The 26589-nt window shown below is 45.4% G+C and overlaps 1 pseudogene; it reads left to right on the top strand.

The window, feature by feature from the left end:
- The first annotated feature begins 9080 nt into the window (after positions 1-9080).
- LOC135873766 (uncharacterized protein K02A2.6-like) lies at positions 9081-11613 on the top strand (annotated as a pseudogene).
- The last annotated feature ends 14976 nt before the right edge of the window (positions 11614-26589 follow it).

Genomic DNA, 26589 nt, shown 5'->3' with positions numbered 1-26589 from the left:
TTTACCAAGCAATCCAGATCACTCTGAATCAGTTACCTGTCCTCTTTGTTATTTACCACTCCCCCAAATTTTGTGTCATCTGCAAATTTGATCAATGATGATTTTATGTTTTCTTACAGGTCATTGATAAAAATGTTAAATAGCAAGGGGACAAGAACCTACCCCTGTGGGTCCCCACTGGAAACAGACCTGTTCCATGACAATTCCCTGTTTACAGTTACATTTTGAGACCTATCAGTTAGGCAGTTTTTAATCTATTTAATGTGTGCCACGTGAGTTTTATGTTGTTCTAGTTTTTTAATCAAGATGTTGTGTGGTCCCAAGTTTAACACCTTACAGAAGTCTAAGTATATAACACTGCTTTACAGCCAAAATGCTTCTGAAATAAATGTAGTCAAACTTTACTAATTCTGGGTCACTGAGAACGAAAATGATGCTTAAAATTGTTGATTGGCTCTAGTTTTCAAGATATGCTATTGGGTCAGTATATACGACCCTTGACTTGGGAATGGCGGAGGATAAGTGAGTTATAAAGGGAAGGGATCTCAATTTAAACCAGAAATGACTAAAATACATCTTTGACTGGATCTATGAATAAATCTATGACTGGGTTTGGACAGTACTTGCTTTTTAGGCAAAACAATGAATGATGCAATCTGAAGCTGGTATTGCGTCATACATGATATGAATTGCATCATGTTATTCCTAGAAGTCATGGATGATGCAATCATAACGAAGCTTACATCACTCTGCTAAACAAATTGCCCTACATTAGCTCTAGAAATCATACAGTGTCGTGCTCTCTTATTTGTCAGTGTTTGATTTTGCAAAGGGACACATTTCTGTTTAGCCAAAGTGAGCAGAGATGCCTCGTACTTGTGTGAACAGTGCAGATAACTTCTGCTATGTTTGTAGTGAAGTGACTTTTGCATCACAAAAGCGCAGTATAACCACTATGGTTAAGAAGGCCTATCGCCTTTATTTTGGCTGCAAAATTGGAGATCAGGACAAGAGGTGGGCCCCACACATATGCTGCAACACTTGTGCAACAAATCTTCGCCAGTGGTTGAACAGGAAAAGGAAATCTATGCCTTTTGCAGTGCCAATGATTTGGAGAGAGCCAACAGATCATACCAGCAATTGTTACTTCTGCATGGTGCCTCCAGTTGGGAAAGGTGTGTCAAAGAAGAAAAAGTGGACTGTGCATTATCCAAACATTCCATCAGCTATACGCCCAGTACCCCACGGAGAAGGACTGCCGGTTCCTGATGCACCAGAATCATTCTCACTTGAGTCAGACGAGGAAGAGGAAGAGGATGAAACTTCTGGTCCTGAACCATCAATGTCACAGGACCCACGTTTTCTCCCATCCTCCTCCTCTGAACCACACCTCATAACACAAGGTGAACTGAATGACCTTGTCAGGGATTTGGAACTACCCAAGAGTAAGGCAGAGCTGTTGGGCTCCAGACTACAGCAGTGGAATCTCCTGGCAGGTGATGTTAGGGTTTCCATGTTCCGTGACCGTCAAAAGGATCTTGTCCCATTCTTCTTCATGGAAGGTGATCTTGTAGCCTGCAACAACATCGATGGTGTGATGGCAGCCCTCAACATCGTTCACGATCCAGATGAGTGGAGACTATTCATTGATTCATCGAAGGCGAGTCTTAAAGCTGTTTTACTGCATAATGGCAATGTTTTGCCATCAATTCCAGTTGGTCATGCAGTCCATATGAAGGAAACCTATGACAACATGAAACAACTTTTGAGGTGCATAAACTATGACCAACATCAGTGGCAGCTTTGTGGCGATTTGAAGGTTGTTGCTCTCTCACTTGGTCTGCAGACTGGATACACAAAGTACTGCTGTTTTCTCTGCGAATGGGATAGTCGTGCAAGAGATTCCCACTACATCAAGAAAGACTGGCCACTCCGACAGTCATTGGAGCCTGGGAGGAAAAGTGTTCAGCATCCACCACTTGTTGAATCAAGGAAGATTTTGTTACCACCCTTACACATCAAGCTGGGTCTGATGAAGAACTTTGTCAAGGCCATTGACAAAACACAAGCAGCTTTCAAGTACCTCCGTGGAAAATTTCCAAGGTTAAGTGAAGCTAAGATAAAGGAAGGTGTCTTTGTTGGTCCTCAGATTCGTGAACTTCTTCGAGATGATGCATTTGACCATGTGCTGCGTGGCAAGGAAAAGATGGCATGGAAAGCCTTCCGGTTAGTGGCAATAAATTTTCTCGGAAACAACAAGGCAGACAACTACAGGTTGTTGGTGGAAAACCTCCTCAAGGCATACAAAAGCCTTGGTTGCAACATGTCACTAAAGATACATTTTTTGCACTCTCATCTAAATTTTTTTCCACTGAACTGCGGAGCAGTGAGCGACGAGCACGGCGAGCGATTTCACCAGGACATTGCAACAATGGAGAAACACTATCAGGGCAAATGGAGCCCATCAATGCTTGCAGACTATTGCTGGACAGTGACAAGAGATGCTCCATTTAATGAATACAAGAGACAAGCCAAGAAGCGCCGAGTAGACACTGAATAGGACTAAACTATGTACATAATAGTTTTTTGCCTTTTGTTTCATAATAAATTTTATTTATATAACCCTTTTGCTGATTTTTAAAGTGTTACATAAACAGGACAGGTGAAATATTATCATGTAAAGCAACCATAAACACATGAAAAGACCTAGGTTTACAATTTATGATTAAAACTCTACTATCTACACAATATACATAGACATAAAATGTAAAAACTTAAATATCTTAGAAACAGTAGCCAATCAGTTGTTTTAATTGTCATATTTGAATTCAGCACATCAAAATACATAATAAATAGCACATTTTATCTCTGAAGCAGACGACTTCTCAAAAATTGTTGACCAGTGTAATGTCAATGCTATTACCATTGTCAACAAAACTTGTAATCTCATAAAAAAATTAAATTAGCTTGACAAGATCTATTTTCCATAAGCCCATGTTGATTTGCATTAATTACATTACCTTCCTTTAGTTCTTTATTAATCGAGTCCTGTATTGGCCACTCCATTATCTTGCCTGAGATTGATGTCAGGCTGACAGGCCTATAATTACCTGGGTCATCCCATTTACACGTTTTAAGAATTGGCACAACATTAGCTTTCTTCCCATCTTCTGGAACTTCCCAAGTGCTCCAAAACTTACTGAAAATCAACATTAATGGCCCAGCAAGCTCTTCAGCCAGCTCTTTTAAAACTCTTTGATGCAAGTTATCTGGACCTACTGATTTAAAAATGTCTAACTTCTGTTTAACATCCCCCAGAGATACTAGTGGAAGAGAGTGTGTGTTATTACCATATGATGAGACTTATATCATCTGCTTTTCCCCAAATATGGAATAGAAATATTTATTTAATACTTCTGCCTTTTCTGCATTATTATGGATAATTCTACCATTACCATGTAGAGATGAATCAATACCACTGCCAGGATTCTTTTTGTTCCTAGGATATTTTAAAAACTCCTTCTTACTGTCTTTAATTCTACTGGCCATAGATTTCTCTTTGTGTCCCTAGGCTTCACTTATGACTTTTCTACAATTCCTGTCAACTTCCTCTTTCTTCCATTTGTTGTATATTTCTTTTTATTTTTTTATGGCTCCCTTCACTTCCTCTCTAAACAAGATTTTTTTTTAAACCATCACAGCCTTCTTCCTCAATTGTGGGATTGTGGCTTTTTGGTCATCTAATAAGGTGTCCTTAAATTATTCCCAATGATCATTCATATTTTTTGATTAAATTTTTCCTCCCAGATGATTTGGCTCATAATTATGTTCAGTTTTCTGAAATTAGCCCTATTAAAGCATCAAGTATATTTTATTGTAGGATTGCACTTTATTCTTCTTGAACATTATAAATATGATCAAGTCATGATTACTTATACATAAGCTAACATTAGCTTTTAGTTATGTGATCAGTTCCTCTTCATCTGTTAGGATAAGGTCTAATACAGAATTCCCCCCTGTTGACTGCAACACTTTTCTTATTTAGGCAATTGCCATTTATAATGTTTAGAAATTCCAAGGATGTTTTAGTACTGGCAGCATGAGACCTCCAGCATATGTCACTCAAATTGAAATCCCCCAATAGAATCAAGTCAGCTGATAACAGCAAGGAGAAAGACACTATCTGATTGTGAGGAAGCAGCACAATATCTTTTTACAGGGAGGAAGACTATAGGGGTCAGGGAACACTATCACACTGCAGTTGTAGCACAGAAAATGAGTTCTATGCTTAAGAAAACAGTAAAGAGGAATGGGCAGCAAGAATCTGGAACCTATTTTAAATATAAAAAATAAAGGACTTTAATTTAAGATCCCATAACAATATCAGTTTAACTTATAAAGTTCTCATATTAACAATGATTTGAAGTAGTCATCTCTTCATACTATCTACCTTTAAGGACAAGAAAGCACCTAGCTCAGGGGTGGTCAACCTGTGGCTCCGGAGCCACATGCGGCTCTTCAGAAGTTAATATGCGGCTCCTTGTATAGGCACTGACTCCAGGGCTGGAGCCACAGATGCCAACTTTCCAATGGGCCAGCGGGTGCTCACTGCTCAACCCCTGGCTCTGCCACAGGCCCTGACCCCAGTCCCTGCCCCCACAGGCCCTGCCCCCTTACCGCTCCCTCCCCTGAGCCTGCCATGCCCTCGCTCCTCCCTGTCCCCCCCAGAGCCTCCTGCACGCCAAAACACAGGTGATCAGGAGGTGTGGGGAGAGAGTGCGAGGCACTGATCGGTGGCGCTTCTGATGGGCGGGAGGTGCTGGGAGCCAGGGGGGAGCTGATGGGGGACTGTTGACAAATTACTGTGGCTCTTTGGCAAGGTACATTGGTAAATTCTGGCTCCTTCTCAGGCTCAGGTTGGCCAGCCCTGATCTAGCTGATATCGTCATACTGAAATCTAACAAGTACTATGTCCTAACCAGGTCTAAGGCCCTACCTCAACCTTTCTTGGACTGGCTTTACTTTCTCACTGTAATAGTGGAGATCAGCTTAATAGTTCCTGGGTTCTACCCCTTGTAGATTTTAGCCATTAAACTCCCTCCAAGGTGTGTCCCTTCTCATACACTTATTTTCATGTGTTTATTTTTCTCTATTAAAGCATTTCTACATCTTGCTTCCTCAGGTCCAGAGCAAGCAAGGAGCCACACCAGTAAACAAACCAAAATTACAAGCCAAAGCAAAGCAAAGCAAATATCTCGCCATTTCCCACTCTTTAATGGGAAGCTGCAATAGAACTTTCCTTGCAATATTGCACTGCTAACACAAAAGGGTGCCACACAACCATATAAATACTAACAAGGCTTACCCCCTATTTCTCTCCCGTGATCTAAAATGGAATCCAACAACAGCTGTGTTTCTCCTGGTTCTAGAGAAAACTCTGCCAGAAACATTGCCCAAGGGTAAGAACTACCCAGTCTCTGCTTATGAACGTGACTGGACAGAGGAAGGAAGAAGTCATGCTGCAGTGTGCACCTGACCCTGCAGTCAAGGTCTCCTTCATTATCTTCCCCCTAGGTTTTACATACTACTCAATGAAGGGCTTTAATGTACTCAACAAACCTTTATTTTTAAACTCCCCTTCTAACAGATCCATCCCTTAGGCTTCCACATTCTCTATCACATGCCATATCAATTTGCTGCAAGTGCAGAGGCGCAGTATCAGTGGGGAGGAGCATTGTTCTTAAAGGCCCCGGGGGAGTTTGTACTTAACAGTGAAGTTAATTTACATACCACAGCAGCGAGATCCTGATGTAAGCTGCTGGCAGCTCTGGTTTGCTCGGCCCTCTGCAGTCACAGCCCTCCTTCCAAATTGGAGGATGGCGTTGGTCTCTGCAGCCACACCCTTACACAACAAAGGCAGATACTACATACAGGAAGGGGGCACAGAATCAGTATGCTGGAGGAGGCAGGGGAGACACTGGCTGGTAGAAGGGCTGGCTTAGAGGATCAATTGAATAAAGGAATGAGGAGGGGGGCAATGTCAAATGATCAACTGACTGGTGGGGTCTTGGGAGACAAAAAATTAATGGGATGGGAATGGCTGTGAGGATGGAGGATGGGTTTATTGGGAGCAGATGGGAGGCCCTAGGGCAGGGGAAGGCAAACTTTTTGGCCTGAGGGCCACATCAGGTTTCTGAAATTGTATGGAGGGCTGGTTAGGGGAGGCTGTGGTTCCCCAAATAGCCAGGTGTGGTCCGGCCCCCGCCCCCTATCCGACCCCCCCTGCTTCTGGCCCCCTGACAGCCCCCCTGGGACTCCTGCCCCATCCAACCCCCCTGTTCCCTGTCCCCTGACAACCCCCCGGGACCACTGCCCCATCCACCCCTCCCTGTCCCCTGACCGCCTCTGGACCCCATGCCCCTGACTGCCCCCTGCCGCCCCATCCAACCCCTCCTCTCCTTCCTGACTGCCCCCCAGGATTTCTGTCCCCATTCAACCCCCCTGTTCCCTGCCCTCTGACCACCCTGACCCCTAGCCACACCCACGCCCCCTGACTACCACCCCAAACTCCCCTGCCCTCTATCCAACCCCCACCCTTCTCCCTGCCCCCTTACCGCACTGCCTGGAGCACTGGTGGTTGGCGGTGCTACAGCCATGCCGCCCAGAGACCAGGACAGGCAGTCATGCTGCCCGCTGGAGCCAGTCATGCCACCGCGCAGCACAGAGCACCGGGTCAGGCCGCAGTTCTGTAGCTGCGCTGCCCCAGGAGCTCACAGCCCCGCCGCCCAGAGCATTGCGCCGGTGGCACAGTGAGCTGAGGCTGGGGGCAGGAGGGAACAGCAGGGGAGGGGCCGGGGACTAGCCTTCAGGGCCAGGAGCTTAGGGGCCGGGCAGGAGAGTCCCGCAGGCCGGATGTGGCCCATGGGCCGCAGTTTGCCCACCTCTGCCCTAGGGCAAAGAACAAGACAAAGGATAGGGAAAGTTAGGGGAAAGATAACAGAACATGGGACTGGGTGCAAGCAGGAAGACACTTAAAAAGATAGAAAGGGATGGGTTTTTTTCCTATTTTCCACTACTTTGCACATTGTGTAGTCAGCCAGTCACTATGAGCGAGTGAAGAATTCTGATTTGGTAGCATTTCACACCCACTTAGCACAGGTGTAAAAGGCAACACAAGAGTCAAGCCAGTGGAGGATCAGGATCAGGGATTAGATTTAATAAGAGAAAGTAAACAACGGAACAAATATAACATGAGATGAGAGCTCAGAGGAAAGTGAGGTCAATCAAGAGTGAGTGAGATGGAAGAGAAGCGACTTGGAGGGGCAATGTGAATGAAAGTGATCTGCAAGAAACACAGTCAAAGGGAAAAGGACAGGCAGATAAGAAAGGGAAAAATGAGTGAAGAAAGTTTTTTGATGAAGAATAAAATGATGGGAGACACAATTTCAAGTTTTAATTAACATAGATTAGTGGCAAAATATTATATAATCAAACACTGGTATGGTGCTTGTGGGATGAGTGGGGAACAGGAACAAGGCATGAGAATATGTTGTTCCTACCAAACATGAAAAACCAGCCAACAAAATACATTGTATTGAAAAAAATCAAAACGAGAACACAAACAAGTGTTGACACTGTTGTGTATTTGGTTGTCGTGGTAATAGAATCTCATTGTTGCTATGGCAACTGAGTTAGAGTATTAGGGGATAGTTCAGACAGTTTTGGTTAGTTCAGTGTGTGGCAATAAATGGCTGCTTTTAAGGTTTACAGCTCTCTGCGTCTCAAGTGATTTCTTCCTAAGACTGTTGCCCCAAGGATATAACAATGTGGTGACAAGGATGGGATTCCTGTGCTGCCTCAGCAACAGAAGGAAGTAGAAGTCAAGGTACAAAAAAACAAAACAAAACCTTTTTGCTGTTGGAAGGGGATGAGAACTGGCTTGTTTGCACTGATTGTGCAAACTGAAACTAATACCATGGCTACACTTACAGGCCACTGCAACCTTTTGAGGAGACTATAGTGCAATGGCACATATATAGTGAGCGTTTTGAGCTTTTTGTTATTGCAAATGACATTACAGAAGAGAAGAAGGTGCCAATATTCTTAAGTGTTGTAGGGGCTAAGACCTACTCCCTGCTACGCAGCTTACCACACCCTGTTAAGCCTGAGACCAAATCTTACAGCGACATTGTGGAAATCCTGGGGTCCCATTTTTTCTCCAAAACCATTGGTAATTGCTGAAAGATATAGGTTCTACAAAAGAGACCAAAAAGAAGACAAAACAGTTGTACAATTTGTAGCAACTTTGAAAAAGCTTGTGGAACACTGTGAATTTAAGAAAATATTAAATGACACCCTATGTGACAGTTTGTGTGTGGCCTGCACAGTGAAGCTATACGGAAATGCCTATTGACAGAGGCTCAGCTTACCTTACAGAAGGCTGTTGATATTGCAGTCTCCATGGAACTGGTTATAAAGGAGGCACAATACATCGATGCATCTCTTAGGGTGCATAAGGTGTCACAAGAACCTACCCACAAAACTGTGCGGAGTCAGGAATGTTACTGCTGTGGTAAGCCAGGTCACCATGCATCAGAATGGTAGTGTAAGGACCTGGTGTGTCGACACTGTGGCAAAAAGGGACACATGGAGTGTGCCTGTAAACAAAAGAAAAAGAGGCCTGTGGTCTGGCCAACCAAAAAGCGAAATCTACATACCCTAGAGCAGACCCAGAATGACCAAGGAGATACCTCATCACAAGAAGAAGTGCCACTCCATGTTTTGTCTTTGGCAGTGGGCTCACATGAATACTGGGTAACCCCGTTGTTGGACGGCAAACCTATACGCATGGAACTGGACACTGGTGCAGCCGTCTTGCTGGTCTCTGAGACTGTGTATAAAGAAAAGCTACAGCATCTTCTGCTTAAGGCAACAAAAACTGTTCTGAAGACATATACAGGAGAAGCTGTGCCCATGTTCAATGGACAGGCTGATAAATTGCCACTGTTTGTGGTGAGAGATAATTACCCAGCCTTAATGGGTAGGTCTTGGCTTAGGAAGATTCAGCAGAAGTGCACCGAATGACTAAAGAAGAAACCGGTCTGACCGCTATACTAAGGAAACATGCTGCTGTTTTTGGAGAGGATCTGGGAAGTATGAAGGGAATCACTGTGACATTGAACATTAAACCTGACAGTCAACCAAAATATCTGAAAGTCAGAACTGTGCCATATGCCATCAGGCTGAAAGTTGAAGGGGACCTGGAGTGCCTGGTAACAAATGGAGTCCTAATACTAGTTACCCATAGCCTATGGGCAACTCCTATCCTTCCAATAGTGAAGAAAGTTGGCTTCCTCCGGATTTGCGGTGATTTTAAAGTCACTGTCAACCCAGTGTTGTGTGCAGAGCAATACCCGCTTCCCTGCATCGATGACCTTTTCATGGGCCTGGCTGGGGGACAAAAGTTCAGTAAGATTGATCTGAGTCCAGCGTATTTACAGATGCATGTCGATGAAAAGTCCCAAGAGCTGTTGACTATTGTGATGCATAAGGGGCTTTATCAATACTGTCGCCTACCCTTTGGAATAATGTCTGCTCCTGCCTTGTTCCACAGGGCTATGGACCAGATCTTGTGTGGCTTGCGAGGAGTCCGGTGCTATCTGGACGACAGGCTGGTCACTGGAAGGAATGAGGAGGATCACCTAAAGAATTTAGAGGCTACTCTACAAAGACTGTAAGAATATGGCCTACGAGTCCACAAAGACAAGTGTCAATTCTTCCAGCCCTCTGGTGAATATTTGGGATACATCATTGATGCTACGGGTCTTCGTAAGGCCTCTGCAAAAGTTAAGGCTATTGCAGAGGCTCCCCCTCCTCAAAATGTTAGCCAGCTTCGCTCGTTTCTAGGACTATTGAACTATTATGGAAAGTTCATCTCACAGTTAGCCACACTGCTAAAACCACTTCACGAACTCCTTGGGCAGAACAAGGTCTGGAAGTGGACTGAAGCCTGTGATGTTGCATTTAACAAAGCTAAGGGTGCATTGCTAAATTCTGAAGTTCTGACGCACTTTGATCCATCCTTACCCCTACAATTGGCCTGCGATGCCTCCCCTTATGGAGTGGGAGCGGTCGTGTCACACATTATGCCTTCGGGAGAAGAGAGAGACCTATTGCTTTTGCTTCACGCACTCTAAGCAAAGCAGAAACTAACTATGCCCAAATCGAACGTGAGGCATTGGGAATCATTTTCAGAATTTGGAAGTTTCATCAGTACCTGTTCAGACGGAAGTTTACTCTTCTCACAGACTATCAACCTCTGACTTCAATTTTTGGACCCCACACAGGCATTCCCCCATTAGCTACTAGTTGTATGCAATGTTGGGTATTGTTGCTTTCCACACACACATGTGAAATCAAATATCAGAAATCCACTCTGCACGGCAATGAGGATGGTCTCTCAAGGCTGCCTTTGCCAGTCAAATGTCAAGATACTGCCCAGAAGAAAATCTTTTACTTTGAACAGGTAGAGAATACACCCATCACTGCTACTCAGGTAAAGAAGGCAACTCGCGTTGACCCAGTATTGTCCCAAGTTATGGACCTGGTGATGCATGGAACATCTTGACGAACCTCTCCAGTCTCACCCGACCTTGTTACCTACATGTCCAGGAGGATGGAGATATTGATCCAATCAGGTTGTTTGTTGTGGGGGAGACGTGTTATTATCCCACCACCACTGAGATCACAGATGTTAGAACAGCTACATGCCGGTCACTATGGAATAGTGCGCATGAAGGAAATTTCATGAAGCTATTTTTGGTGGCCTGGATTGGACAGTGCTATTGAAGAAAAGGCAAGAGCTTGTATATCATGTCATGGTGTGAGGAATGTACCCGAGTGGGCACCCCTACAGCCATGGGATTGGCCTGGAAACCTATGGCAACATATTCACGTTGACTTCGCTGGCCCACTTGAAGGAAGCATGTTCTTGGTAGTGGTAGACGACCATTCTAAATGGCCAGAAGTCTCTATAATGCAGTCCACTACTGCAGAGAGTATTATCCAAAAACTATGGGGACTCTTTAGTCGTTTCGGTCTGGCAGAACAACTGAGCAGAACAATGGACCGCAGTTCGTCTCTCAGGAGTTTCAAAATTTTAGGAAGGCAAATGGGATACACCACATCACTTCAGCACCATATCATCCATCCACCAATGGATTAGCTGAAAGATTTGTGCAGACAATGAAACAGGCTTTGAAATTGGCAAGGGGACAATTATCCATTCAAAAGCATCTGGACACCTTCTTACTATCCTACAGAAACACACCGCATGCTACGACCAAGGCATCCCCGGCCTTTCTAATGATGGGACAACAGCTGCGCACTTGCTTTGATCTGCTGAAACCTTCTGAACCCCGACAAATTGTGCAAGGTCAGCAGCAAGATCAAGTCATCAAGCGTGCACCCAGAGCAAAAGACCGAACCGTTAGCCTGGGACAGCTGGTTTTGGCTCGGAATTATACTTCTGGAGCTAAATGGGTCCCTCCCACTGTCATCGCTCAAACAGGACCTGTTTCCTACACAGTCCGTATTGCAGAGGATCTCACCTGACGGAGACATGTAGATCAGCTGTTGCCAGGTCATACCGGTCCTCAGGACACATCTTCAGTTGAGTTGCCTGACTTCATCACTTCCGGCGAGACACCGAATCAAGAGTCACCTGTTCCTGACTTTCCCCCTCCAATACTGCCGGCGGCAGAGATACCCACCTGCCCAGAACAAGCTGATACCATATCCTCACACATTCAACCCTGAGCCCATTGTCAGGCATGCACCCAAGACACTTTTGGGTGCAACAACACCAGATGTCTGCTGTAATCCACCTAGAGACAGAAGGCCTCCTCAATGGCTGGATCTTTAGTTAGGGTGAACCCACGGTTACGGGGCAAAATATTCCCTGAGGTTTAGCCAGGAATGGAGGCAGTCTACCCTCCTTCTCTAATTTACTGTTTGTTTTATTTAGGGGATGTTCTCATTAAGGGGGGAGGAATTTGGTTGTCGTGGTAATAGAATCTTGTTGTTGCTATGGCAACTGAGTTAGATTATTAGGGGATAGCTCAGACAGTTTTGGCTGGTTTTTGGTTAGTTCAGTGTGTGGCAATAAATGGTTGCTTTTAAGGTTTACAGCTCTCTGTGTCTGAAGTGATTTCTTCCTAAAACTGTTGCCCCCAAGAATATAACAGACACTGCATTCTACAGGAGTTTTTAATATGGTTTAGTGTCTGATGGGCAAAATTGTGTTTGAGGGAATTTAAGTGAAAAATACATAATTGTCCACTAGGTGGCAGCTGCCAAAATCTTACTGAAAAAAAGGTCTTTACACAAAACCAGTTACAGTAGAGTAGATGCTCCTTCCTAGCAACAAATCAGTGGCCTTTTGCTATGTCCTAAGCAGCTGTTGTTATGGGGAGTGTTGTCTGACCAAAGGCGTATGAAAGGGGTGGAGAAGCCATGTTGTGGACGGGGAGTTGGGGTGAGTGGAGGGGAACCCCAAGTTTGGGGGGAATGGGTCAGGGGAACCCTGGGTTTGGCAGGGGAGCTCCTAATCAGCAAAACAGCTGAACCAGCCTGGCTGTCAGGACAGGCTGAGGGTGCTCCCACTGGCAGCTTTATTCTCCACCACGAAGAGGGATAGATGGCTGGGGAGAGTACCATGTGCACCCTGCAATGGAGGGCAGGGGTGGCTCCTAGCACAGACAGCAGAGATGGGAGGGGGGAAGGGGATAGGTCAGTGCCCTGGGGAGGAGGATCCCTGATCCCCCACTTCAAAATAGCAACCCCTCCCCCCATTGCCAGCCAGCAGGGCCGGCTCCAGGGTTTTGGCCGCCCCAAGCAGCCCAAAAAAAAAAAAAAAAAAAAAAAGCCGTGATCGCAATCTGCGGCGGCAATTCGGCGGGAGGGCCTTTGCTCCGAGCCGGAGTGAGGGACCGTCCGCAAAATTGCCGCCGAATAGCTGGATGTGCCGCCCCTCTCCGGAGTGGCCGCCCCTCTCCGGAGTGGCCGCCCCAAGCACCTGCTTGACAAGCTGGTGCCTGGAGCCAGCCCTGCCTGCCAGCCCGATACTAAGGAAGGGAGGAGGAAACCCTCCAACTGCGCCTCTGCTGCTCCCACGACCCCAGCTTGCCCCTGTCTACACCCCCCCATCTCCACCCCTGGATGCGATGTCACAAATGTTGATCTTAAGTGGAAGCTCTGTTGCTGTTACCGAGTGGACAGTGCATGGTAGGGAAAGTGTTCCCAGGGGAAATGTTGCTTGTAAGCAGCGGTTGCTCTTACAAGGTGTTACTGCAAACACGCATCTGTTGCATTTCCATTTACAAGAGTTCATGCACCACCTGTGCATTTAAACTATACTTGCAGCTACAAATTTAATTTGCCACCTTTTTCAGCCTTAATGCAGGAGTGTCCAAAGTGGCTATCTTGCTAAACCAACTTTAGCGATATTGCCAGTTTGGGTAACCAAGAAGTTAGGAGACTGGCTTCAGGATGATGATTGTATTTAAACAACATTCTTTTACTTGATCTCTAATTTTACACTTTTAAGGAAAAGCCACCTTCCCTTTTTCGTAGCTATTTCAGTTTCAGATTTTAACCACAACTAATTACACAAACATACCAGCCTTTCCCCTGACTACTCAGAAAAGGATTCAACTTCCAAGTGCTGGAGTGGGGAAGCTGCCATTTTATCCCTCTCTTGCCTCCCTCCCAATCATTTTCTGTCCTTCCCCTCTCCCCACCCTACTCAGTTTCCTCCTCACACTTCCTCCTTGCTTCCCCACTTCTATCCCCGGCCTACACTCTCCCTCCCCCTTCAGTCTCCCTCCTCCACATCTTGTTTCCTTGTGGTAATTTTCCTTTGGTCTTCCTTCCTATATCCCCGTTACTAACCCCCTCATTCCCCTCCTCCTCTTCCCTGCAAGTTCCTTCAGCCTGCTTGCTCACCTTGAACTACTCCACTCAAATTCTCTGGATGAGTGTCATTACTTCACCCAACATGGTTACAGTCTCCCCCACCCAACCTACATTCCCCTGCTGTCTGTCGGCACCCAACTTCAGAGAGCTCTTTGTTTTGCTTGCTGTCTGTCTCTGTGTTGGGTTGGTCCTTGAATTGGAATGTTAAGCAGTTAATGGCAGAGCCACCTGCATGCAATGATATAGCGATGACGTCAGTGTCAGGGAAGAGATAAAAGATCATTTAGGTCTGTCCAGAACTGTGGAGGTTTGGTGCTGGCGGACAAGTACCCCAGCCTCTTGAGGCTAAGGGAAGAATGGGATTGGGGGTTTAGAAGCTTCCTTGTTTGTTGTTTTTTGGAAACTAAAATTCAAAGAAAGACTTCTTTTGGTGAAATGAGCATACAAAGAGGTTCATACTCCTGTCATAGCTAGCACCTCTGCTGGTTTATGAACATGGAGAGTACCATGAAGGGCACAGTCTAGATGACAATTGTGTATCTAGGCAAGCAGTCCAAATTGTTGGGGAAGTGATTTATTAACTGACTCTAACCTTTACAAAAGCACCTAAATGACTGAGGTTGCTAAGTCCCATTTTCTAAAATTACTAAGGACCAGACTTTTAAAGCTATTGAGGTATTGCTGTGCTTAGAATTGCAGTGCCTAAACCCATTTAAGAGCCTAACATTCATTTTCAAAAAGGATTTAAGAACTTAGGAGCCTAAATCATTTGAAAACTGTGTCCATAATCAGGGATGATATCAACTTTTGTTTTGTATTATGGTTGTGGGATTTTCATTACATTAAACTCCTTAAGCAGAAACGATGTAAATATCTGAAAGTTTTATTGCTGAGTATAACAGGCTTCCTCGGTCCTGCTTCTGTCTCCAGCTACAAAACCATCCAGAGACCCTTGTGCTGGTTCAACACCCTGTGCTGTTCATTTATAACTGAGTCCCACCACCTTCACAGCATACTTAGCACCTTGGAGAGGGAGAGAGCTCACTCTCTCACTGCCTGCTTCCCCTTTTTTTACTTCCTGCCTGTGCCTATTTGTGGGCTCTGGCTAATGGCTTAATTGGCCTTTCTGCCCTGCCCCCACCCACAAATTAGGCACTGGTCTGCCTCCTCAGCTCCAATCTGCTATGCCTGATTAGAGCTGCTGTGAACAGAGTGTTGACTCAGGGTTTCCTACCTAGCACTCTGTCACACATCTCCACCCTTATTTAACTCTGAGGTTCTTCTTGCCTTGTGCTTTCCTTCCCTTACCAGAGGGGTCACCCTGTAGGAACCTCTCTCAATCTCCAGGGCCATCATCTGGGTTTGCTCATCCCCCCACCCATAGAACTCATACAGTGTGGGGGGCAGATAGCTCTGTAGCAGCCCATTGGTCTTCACACCAGGGGCATCCCAGGGGTTACTCCTCTCCTCTCTCATTGCATCTGGCAGGGGATTGAGGTTACTTCCCTCCTCCCCTGTATCAGCCAGGGCCCCAGGTTCCCACAAGTTGCGAAACTGTGCCTGGGTTTCTTCTCCTGGAGGCTGTGTTGCTCCCTTGGCCCCCTGACCTCTGATAGGGAGTTTGGGCTGTCTGTCTCTCCTGCACCTCCTTCCTTTCTTCCTTCCCTGGAGACATCTCTTGTCCTCCTGACTCAGGCTTTGTTGTCCAGGGGTCTCTCCTGCTTCTTTTTTTGGAGTTCCCCCTCTCTTCCCCCCAGTTTTCCTTTTCTTAATGTGGGATTTCTCCCACCACCTCACTTCCCAATGGGGAAGGGACTCCCCAAGACAACTGGATAAAGCAGCCCTTCCATTCCCCAACCTGTTTCCACCGAAACCTTCCCCAGACCTCCAGAGGCACCTGGGCTATGGGGCAATTCCTCTTATCCCCAGGGACACACCGAATGTCCATAGTTGCTCCTGGAATCATTGAGTGAGGCTTCACCAGCTCCCTCTGGACAAGAGAGAAAGCTGAGGCCGTATCCATAAGGCACCTCTGGAGCTTCCTCCCCACCATCACAGAAATGGTGGACAGTTTTTGCCCCTTTTTCTTCCCTCCAGCTCTGGCCTAGCCACAAAACTCGGCAAAGCCACAATCCATGTAGGGGCAGTCCTCTTTCTTGTGTCTGGGTTGTCCCCTTTCTTGTGTCTGGGTCGTCCACATTGGTAGCAAATAATGGGTTTAGCCCCAGCTGGAACTCCTGGGGTTCTTCCTTCTTCCTGTCCATACCCCTTCCCGCTGTGGGTTCTCTGGTCTTCCTCCCCACCTCTGGACCCTTATCCGGTCACCCCTCTTTCCTGGGAAAGTCTGCTTCTGCATACTAGTCTGTCAGTTTTATGACAGCATCCACCGTGCCCAGTTAATGTTGCCTGACCCACACTCATATGTTCTTGGGGAGGCCCTGAAGGAACTGTTCTAATACTGAGCGTCCATTATTTCTGCCACCATTTGGGTATCTGGTCTCAACCAGTGGGTGGCCCATTCCATCAACCTTTGGGCAAATGCCCAGGGCCGTAAACCTCCTGTCCACCTTGCTGAGCTGAACTTTTGACGGTACTTCTCAGTAGACAGCCCAACCCGATCCAGGATGGCTGCCCTTATCATCTCATATTTTCTTGCCTGCTCCTCACTCAGGGCCATATAGGCCGCTTGGGCTTCTCCCGACAGATAGGGAGCCAACCGCAGGGCCCAGGTTTCCCCATCCCATCCAGCACCCATGGTTACCCTTTCAAAAGTGGCCAGGAATGCATCTGGGTCATCTGCAGGGCTCATTTTACATAATCCTAGGCTCTGTGTTCAGACACCATCCCACACCGGGGGACTTACCACCTTCTGTAGGAGCTGCTGCTGGATGCTGGCTTGTTCCCTTATAAATAGGGTTGCCAGGTGTCCGGTTTTGAACTGGAACACCCAGTCAAAAAGGGACCATGGCGGCTCCAGTCGCACCGCTGACTGGGCCATTAAAAGTCTGGTCAGAGGTTCAGTGGGGCTAAGGCAGGCTCCCTGCCTGATGTGGCTTTGTGCGGCTCCTGCAAGCAGCAGCATGTCCCCCCTCCAGCTCCTATGCATAGGGGCAGTCAGGAGGCACTGCATGCTGCCCCTGCCCCAAGCGCCGTCTCTGAAACTCCCATTGGCTGGAAACTGCAGCCAATGGGAGCTGCAGGGGCAGCACCTGTGGACAGGGCAGCGCACAAAGCTGCCTGGCCGTGCCTCGGCTTAGAAACTGGAGGGGGGGACATTCTGCTGCTTCCAGGAGCTGCTTGAGGTAAGTGCCTGGAGCCTGGCCCCTTTTCCCCCTTCTGCACCCCAACCCTCTGACCCAGCCCCACCCCAGAGCCCACACCCCCAATTGGAGCCCGCCCCCCCATGCCCCAACCCTGATCCCCCTCTTGCATCCCTCATCCCCAGCCCCACCCCAGAGCCCTCCTCCCACCACACCGCAACCCTCTGCCCAAGCCGAGAACCCACTCCCATACCATGAACCCCTCATTTCTGGCCCCACCCAGAACCCACACCCCAAGCCCAGAGCCCATACCCCAACCCACACCCCAACTCCTTGAGCCAGCCAAGTGAAAATGAGCGAGTGAGTGAGGGTGGGGAGAGGGAGTGACAGAGGGATGGGGGATGGAGTGAGTGGGGGGGAAGGACCTTGGAAAAGGGGCAGGGCAGGGGCAAGGCTTCAAAGGATGAGTGGGGTAGGGGGGAGGCCAAGGGTGTTTGGTTTTGTGTGAGTAGAAAGTTGACAACCCTACTTATGAATGCCTGCAGGCTTTTCTGTTGCTCTGCCTGCCAGGTAAGCAAAGTCTGTCTCTCCATGTGGTGGGATTGTTGAAACCCGTATAGGGCCTTCTGCATATCCTCTTGTTTTACCAGCCATTGAAGGGTTTTCTCCATTGCCCAGGCCACCAACCCTCACGCTGGCTCAGATCCCAGATAATCCCCCACATATAACAGGCTTCCTCCATCCTGCTTTTGTCTCAGTCTACAAAACCATGCAGAGACCCTTGTGCTGGTTCAACACCCTGTGCAGTTTATTTATAATTGAGTCCCACCACTTTCACAGCATACCTAGTATCTTTATAAGGAGGGGGGAGAGCAAGCTCACTCTCTCACTGCCTGCTTCCCCTGTTTTTACTTCCTTCCTGTGCCTATTTGTGGGCTTGGGCTAATGGCTTAATTAGCCTTTCTGTCCTGCCCCACCCACAAATTAGGCACAGGTCTGCCTCATTAGCTCCAATCTGCTATGCCTGATTGGAGTCTCTGTAAGCAGTGTTGATTCAGGGTTTCCTACCTAGAACTCTGTCACACTGAGATGAGGTTAATTATCTTTAGTTTCTTATTCATTATGCTAGTATCTTCATTTTTCTTGGTTATAGTCTATATTCTGGCTTTTAACTCCAAATATTCTTTTCCTAAATAAGGTGTTCATTTCTTTTTGCTATTGCTTGGTCCTTGAAAGTATAAGATTTGTTAATATCCTAGAGGTTATATGGCCTGTATATTTTTTCACCTGATCACTAGATGGAAGCATTGAAAATGAATTAGCCAGTATTATTTCAGAAATCAATAAACTAAGGAATTGTCTGCACACAAATTGGAACCAAAATAGCTATATCTGTTTTCACTGAAATGTTATTTCAGAGCATATCTGTGTGCACTCACATTAATGATCTAGAGGATTGCATGGACTGCACTATCAGCAAGTTTGCAGATGACACTAAACTGGGAGGAGTGGTAGATAAGCTGGAGGGTAGGGATAGCATACAGAGGGACCTAGACACATTAGAGGATTGAGCCAAAAGATATCTGATGAGATTCGACAAGTGCAGAGTCCTGCACTTAGGACGGAAGAATCCCATGCACTGCTACAGACTAGGGACCGAATGGCTGGGCAGCAGTTCTGCAGAAAAGGACCTAGGGGTTACAGTGGACGAGAAGCTGGATATGAGTCGACAGTGTGCCCTTGTTGCCAAGAAGGCTAACGGCATTTTGGGCTGTATAAGTAGGGGCATTGCCAGCAGATCGAGGGACGTGATCACTCCTCTCTATTTGACATTGGTGAGGTCTCATCTGGAGTACTGTGTCCAGTTTTGGGCCCCACACTACAAGAAGGATGTGGAAAAATTGGAAAGAGTCCAGTGGAGGGCAACAAAAATGATTAGGGGGCTGGAGCACATGACTTATGAGGAGAGGCTGAGGGAACTGGGATTGTTTAGTCTGCAGAAGAGAAGAATGAGGGGAGATTTGATAGCTGCTTTCAACTACCTGAAAGGGGGTTCCAAAGAGGATGGATCTAGACTGTTCTCAGTGGTACCAGATGACAGAACAAGGAGTAATGGTCTCAAGTTGCAGTGGGGGAGGTTTAGGTTGGATATTAGGAAAAACTTTTTCACTAGGAGGGTGGTGAAGCACTGGAATGGGTTACCTAGGGAGGTGCTGGAATCTCCTTCCTTAGAGGTTTTTAGGTCAGGCTTGACAAAGCCCTGGCTGAGATGATTTATTTGGGGATTGGTCCTGCCTTGAGCAGGGGGTTGGACTAGATGACCTTTTGAGGTCCCTTCCAACCCTGATATTCTATTCTATGATTCTATGACTTCAGATGAAGTGTCCTATTTTCATTTAATTTCAGTCAGTAAAAGCCAACTTAAGTCAAATCGAAATAGGACAGTCATAACCTGAAATAATGTCCATAGACTAAATAACTAAATGTGCGGCACTTTGAACGTATGCTAAGAAGTTGTTCCAGTTTATGTGGACAAGCTCTACGAGCTGTGACTGGTAATCAGCTCTAGAACACAATCAAATGAGAATTCTTTGATTCTATGGTGAATGACAGAATTTTTTAGGAGGGAGAAAGTAGACTCATTTTTAGGATCTAGGGCTGCTCCAGGAGAGGTATACATTTCAGAGGAAGGTGCAAGAAACCTCAAACAGGAATATTGTAGAATAACCCACCCAAAAAAGTTTCTTCCTAACCCTCATCAATTTGTGCTTAACTTATACCCTAAAACATGATGGTTTAGATCTGTCCTTTAAAAAAAAAATCTTAATTATGGATGTTCTCATTAATGGGAAATTGTGCAAATGTAATGTGTGATCCTTCTTAAAAGTCTTCCTCAGCTCTTTGTCTCAATAATATCTTGTGGCAGTGGGTTCTGCTGGTTAATTATACATTGTATAGAAAACAATTTCCTCTGTAATCCTATGAGGATCAGCAAACATCCCACCAGCATGTATAAGGGTGATGTGGTTTATTTCCAATGACAATCTCAGTGCAGGATACTGAAGTGAATGTTTTAAGATTTGTCTATCAATAGTCAGTTCCATTCCCACTGCTGCATGTCCAGTACTGTATGCAATAAGCTACTAACCATGGGGCATGCATACCACCATCAAATATATAAATCACAGCAGTGAAATAGGAGAGACTTGTACTATCTCATGCAAAATGTGAATAGTCTCTTCCCTTCTAAGGGCTCAGGCTTTAGGGCCCAATGATTGTGACACACATTTTCTGTTAATCTGAAAGTCCCTTCCCTTCCTTTTCATTGTCCGTAATAATGAAAAGTCAAAAGTCAAAATAACTGCAACTCAATAATATATTTTTCTTGAATAAAAGACTACAGCATATGGAAAGGGAATAATGAATTAAACAGCAGCTAAAATAAAGTCAGATGGCTGCTGTGTAATGGAGAGAAAGGAGGTCACTGAACAGAACAATGTTAAATCTGAAACTCTCCAGTACAATTATAGAAGTGGCTCTAGTGGTGATGGGAGTAGTGATTCTACTGAAACTCCACTGGAAAAGGAGCAGCAGAAAGAGTGAGGCAAAGCCAGATTTGTACAACATCGAAACCTGATTCCAGATGCTTCTTGTTAGTTATGAATATGTCTCTGTGAGAAAGTTTTCAAAAGCCTATTCTTAACCTTTCAAATTTTAAGCAGAACACTCCTAGAACTGACCAGAAGTTCAAATGAATCATTGTTTCTATTGTGAGAATCAGGGTGTGTTTTGTTTATTTAACCTATGAATACATTCCCCGTTTAAAAAAAATCCCACTATTTCACCTTGCCCTTTTTCAACTAGTAGCCTTTTTTCTTTTGTTTTTTTTGGAAAGATAGGTGAGTGTCACCAAGAAAAGGTGCTGCAGATTGCTTACAAGCTCTTGGTATGCAGAACTCTGATTTGAAATGTAAACATTTACTACTAATACTGCTAAAGGGAAGTCCATGTGAGCAAGATCACACTGTAACTTTGGTCTTCTTTATGTGAGTGCATTTAAGGACACCTGCAACATGAGGGTCAAAGTTAGGTCAATTGTTTCCAAACTGGTGACCAGTACTGCCCCTAAAAGCCATAGATACATGTCACAATGATGAAAGATGCCTATTGGCTGATAATATCCAAATAACTAATTGTGATTTATGACATAATTACTAAAAATATCACCATCTTATGCCTCTAGAATGCCCTAAATATCTGGCAGCACTCCTTTGATTTGGAGTATCTGAAGTTAAGGGAGATAACTTTGCTAGGATGAGAATTTCTTATTGAACACATCTCAGTTATTAGTGCTGATGTAGTAATAATTCTTTTCATGTCTATATCATCTTTTACCAAATGATTGAGCACCTCTTAATTAAGCCCTTAATAAGACCTACCTACCTCATTATTATCCCCATTTTACAAGAAAGTTAAGTGACTTGCTCAAGGTCAAACATCAAGTTGTTGGTAGAGCTAGGAAGACAACCTAAATATCCAGAACTCCAGTCCTCACCTCAAACTGTTAGACCTTATTCCTCCCCACCAAACCGCATTTGTGAGTATTTGCCTTCGTCCAGATTACGATTTAAAAGTGTGTTAGCTAACACATTCTAACTAACATGTTTTAAAAGTCTAATGTAGAAAAGGTGCATTAGCTGTAATGTGCTAAGCTGGTTGTATTTTGAAGCTTAGAAGGATGCCAGAACATTTTAAGGAAGACACTGCCTTGTTTATACTGGCCTTTTAGAACATATTGGTTAGAACATGTTACACATTCTAACAATACACCCTTCAGTCCTTGACTAGATAGGATCTTGGACAATTAAGCAGCTACCAGCAAGAACTGGAGTAGATCCCTCTTCTTTGTCTTCATTCATTCTAAAGATTTTATTTTTCCATTCCAGACAGTTATAAGGGCAGCATTAGATGAAACACATCATCTTCTCCTGACCTGTAAATGACTTGGTGTTTCTAGAATGCTCCAGTTCACTCTAGTCACTTCACTAAGCAGGTTTTTGAGCTATACAATATATTTAGCTCATGAGTAATGTTTCTCTGGTTTAACCTTTTGAGTTCCTTTAACATACAGTTCCTAAGGAAAAAATATTTATAAGGTTCCTAGATGCACAATATACTGCCTGACCTTATGTTCAGCTCATCCTAAAAGGCCCTCAGGGTAGCAACAATATGGCTTAAAACGTCTTGCTAAAAGAATTCAAAACATTTGTTTTCTACACTGAACTGCAAACTTTTGCTTAATTTTTAATAGACATCTCTATTTGCATTTGCTTCTTTTAGGTATACTATTTTTAATTCTAATATTTTTACAGTACCACAAATGACTTGCCCGGTTATTAATTATAATAATTTGTCACACATCCTGCCCTGGAATCAATTCCCTACAACTCTCTACAGACCTTTGGTGGTTCTTGGCTGCATATTCATCAGAGACTTTGTAAGTGTCTAAAGTATCTTATCGGTAAAACAAAAGCTCTTAGTGGAAAAGAGTTCACTAGGTAAGAATGAAACCATTAAGCTGCTGATGATATGATGGGAAAATAAGGTAAGAAAGATCTAAGTCATTCTTGAGTACATGAGATTTTTTCTCTTGTGTGGATACCTAGTATATTAAAATGCAAATATCTAGGTCAGTGAACATTTATAACTACCAAACTCTAATAGAATGTTAATTATATACAACTGGTTTGTTTCCCACATCTAAATAAGACCGTTTAAAAACCAAAAGGGCATTTTGGCTATAATTCCTCAGGAATAATTCCATAGCACTGTGTTTTCCAACATATCCTTTTGCAGTGAGTCAATGTTTAACTTTAACATTTGTATCATAGCTCAGCGAATATTTATTTTATAGTCATGTCTAAATTTTCTAAAGTTTTGGATCCAACATTCCAATTTAGACTAATTTCTGGGGTGTGCATATGTACATGTCTGAGTGTGTACAAAGTACAACAAGGACATTTATGATCCTAGGAATAGAAGGGCCTGCTATCCAAAGGGAACCTTTGGAGGTTCTGCAATCATTTATAGAAATTCTTTTGACAGTCACAATCATGTAGAATACAACAATTAGTAACACAGTTTTACAGCACATCATAAATTGTGTGCACTACAAAGCTGGGAGAACTATTCACAGCAAACAATTTAAGTTATTTTAGCTAAATTTCTATTTGTGAATGACCTGCAAAAAGAGCTTTTTCAGGTTTGCTTCTTTAATTTTATTTGATGAATGGTTTATCTGAATATATTTCAGCCTATCGGTTATTCATCATTATTATTACCATAACTATTGTTTAGATAAGTCACTATTAATAATTTGCCACTCAGACCATGTGATTGCTTGCTTGCTAAATTCCATGATATTATGTCTGCTGCCTGACTGGATAACTTCCAAATCCACACAACTTTTCAGGATGGCCATGTGAATACTTTTGGTTCGAGTAACCTTGCTAAGACATACATATTTAGAAATATTTGCCTGCAAATACTGAGTTACACAAATAGTCACAGCACTTCTCTTTCCAGTAACATTCTCATGAACTAAATTTGTGCTCACATGGATATTTACAAAGGTCCCAGCCCATCAGAAGACTTAAACACATACATTTTTAAGAGCAGGTTAGGCAAACACCTGTCAGGGATGGTCTAGATAATACTTAGGCTTGCCATGAGTGCAGGGGACTGGACTAGATGACTTCTTGAAGTCCCTTCCAGTCTATAACTCTAAGGCTAGGTCTACACTACCCGCCTGAATCGGCGGGTAGAAATCGATCTCTTGGGGATCGAATTATCGCATCTCGTCGGGACGCAACAATCGATCCCCGAATCGACGCTCTTACTCCACCAGCGGAGGTGGGAGTAAGCGCCGTCGACTGGGAGCCGCGGAGGTCGATTTTGCCGCTGTCCTCACAGCGGGGTAAGTCGGCTCCGATACGTTGAATTCAGCTACGCTATTCGCGTAGCTGAATTTGCGTATCTTAAATCGACCCCCCCCCGTAGTGAAGACCTGCCCTAAGTTTGTGAGTAGTCCCAGCTTAAAGTTACAAACCTACATACCAAAACATTTATGCACATAGTTAGTTTTACATATATGCTTGGGACTTAAGCATGTACTTAATATATGCTATCGGGGGTTGGCTGTTTGCTCTGGGCCAGGCCAGCAGTACCGCCGAGTGGCAGTGCTCTGAGGTGTGATGCCTAATGGCGAGAGTCCAAAGGCTGAGTTCTCTGGCCGTTACAGCTTGAGGTAGTGTTGCCCACTGGTGAGAGTCTAAAGGCCGCTCCTCCAAGTGGCTACAGTTCTGGGGTAGTGTCATCTACTGGCGAGAGTTCAAAGGCTGCCTTACATAATAGCAATAGCTCAGAGTAGTGTTGCCCACTGGCAAGAGGGACAGAGGGGTTAAGGGAACCCTGGGCCTACCCTACTCCACTGGGTTCCAAACTAGGGCCCTTCCAAGCCATAGCTTTTATACAGGACTTAGGGCTTGATAGCCCTAAACGCACTCCCTGGGTCACTTCCTACTGTTGTCTCAGTCGCTCCGGCATCGTCAGGGGCTGGACATGGGGAGTCCCTCCTGTGTTTCCCTCTGCTCCGTCTCCAGAATCTCCTCCACTGGCAACAGCGAGTTGTTTTCCTCTGTTCCCATGTTTAATGGGGTTCCAGTGGTTTGGCTATATAGCTCGAACTTGGCGGCTTGGAATCCTGGTGGCTTCCCAGCAGGAGGCTGTTATGTCCAATGGCTCTCCTCCGTCAGCCCAAACTGAGTTGAGCTGCTGCCTTTTGAAAACTCCTGCCACTAGGAGCATTTGAAAACACTTTGAAAACACCAGCAGAGGTGAGGGGGCGTGGCTTCCTGCATCCAGAGAAGCCCCTTAACTCTTGCCTTGCTGTGCGAGGTTGATACACTACATCACACAACCTCCCGCTCAGGCTAGGATCTAGTGGTGGTCCATCCTCCTTTTCTTCCCCCTCCCACCCATGAGAAGAAATCGGCATTCACATGTGCCTTCCCTGGGCAGTGAAGTACTTGAAAGTCATAAGGCTGTAGAGGGAGGTACCATCGCATAATCCAGGCATTAGTATCCTTCATTGAATCGAGCCAGCAAAAGGGGGTGCGGGCCAAGACAACCTGAAAGGAGTTCCCCAGTAGGTAGCATTCAAGGCCTCGACTTAATTGCCAGTGCCTCCTTTTCAATTGTTGAATATATGGTTTCTCAAGGGAACAGCTTCTGGCTCAAGAACAGTATCGGATGTTCCTTACCATCCACCTCCTGGCACAACACAGCCCCGAGGCCTGCCTAAGAAGCATCCATCTGGAGGACGAACTGTTTTGTAAAACTGGGCTGGCAGAGAACGGATCCCTAGCTCAGCTGGTCCTTCAAGGCCTGGAAGGCTCTTTCACAATCTTCTGACCATTGCACCCTCTGTGGCCTTGTGCCTTTTATGAGATCGTGGGCAGGGGGCATCTTTTGTGGTGTAATTGGGTACGAAGCAATCCAATCCAAGAAACTGTTTTTTGGTTGAGGGAGCTGGGAAATCCTCAGTGATTGGACCTTGTCCACGAGGGGGCATAACTGTCACCATCCAACAGTGTACCCCAGGTAGGTCACCTCTCTTTGCCCCAAGTGGCATTTAGCCGGGATAGCAGTTAATCCTGCTTTCTTGAGGGCTCAAAATACTGCAGTGAGATGGCGCAGGTGGTCCTTCCAGTTTGTGCTGTAAACACATATATGTGGCTGTGTACTGGCCGTGTGGTCATAATGGCTCTTTCCTCAGTCATTGGAAGGTGGCAGTGGCTCCATGCAGGCCAAACGGCATGGTCACAAACTGATAGAGGTCGTAGAGTGAAGAAAAAGCTGTCTTCTCCCTGGATATGCTTGTCAGGGGAATTTCCCAATATCCTTTCATTGGGTCTGGGGTGGATATATATTCAGCATTCCCCAGCCTTTCTAGTTGCTCATCTATCCAGGGCATGGGGTTGGTGAGAGATGGTATTCACTTTTCTAAAGTTGTTGTAGAAACTCATCAAGCTGTCCATCTTAGGTACTAGGGTGATGGGGTTCTCCACACACTCTGGGATTCTTCAGCAATCCTAGGTCTAGCATCAACTCGAGTTCTTCATGGACTACCTTCCACATTTTCTTTGGCAAGGGTGCCCACACCTTTTGTCCTGGCGTGGTGGCTATGTGGTGGTGGGTCAGGCTTGTCTTCCCTGGGCATGTTGAGAATACCACAGGGAAGGCCTGGGACAGTTGGCTCAGTTGTGCCCATTGATCTGGGCTGAGTTTTGGCCCT

Source organism: Emys orbicularis, chromosome 2, assembly GCF_028017835.1.
Source record: "Emys orbicularis isolate rEmyOrb1 chromosome 2, rEmyOrb1.hap1, whole genome shotgun sequence".
Lineage (NCBI taxonomy): Eukaryota > Metazoa > Chordata > Testudines > Emydidae > Emys > Emys orbicularis.
Note: the sequence above shows the minus strand (reverse complement) of the source record. Positions and strands in the feature narration are given on the sequence as shown.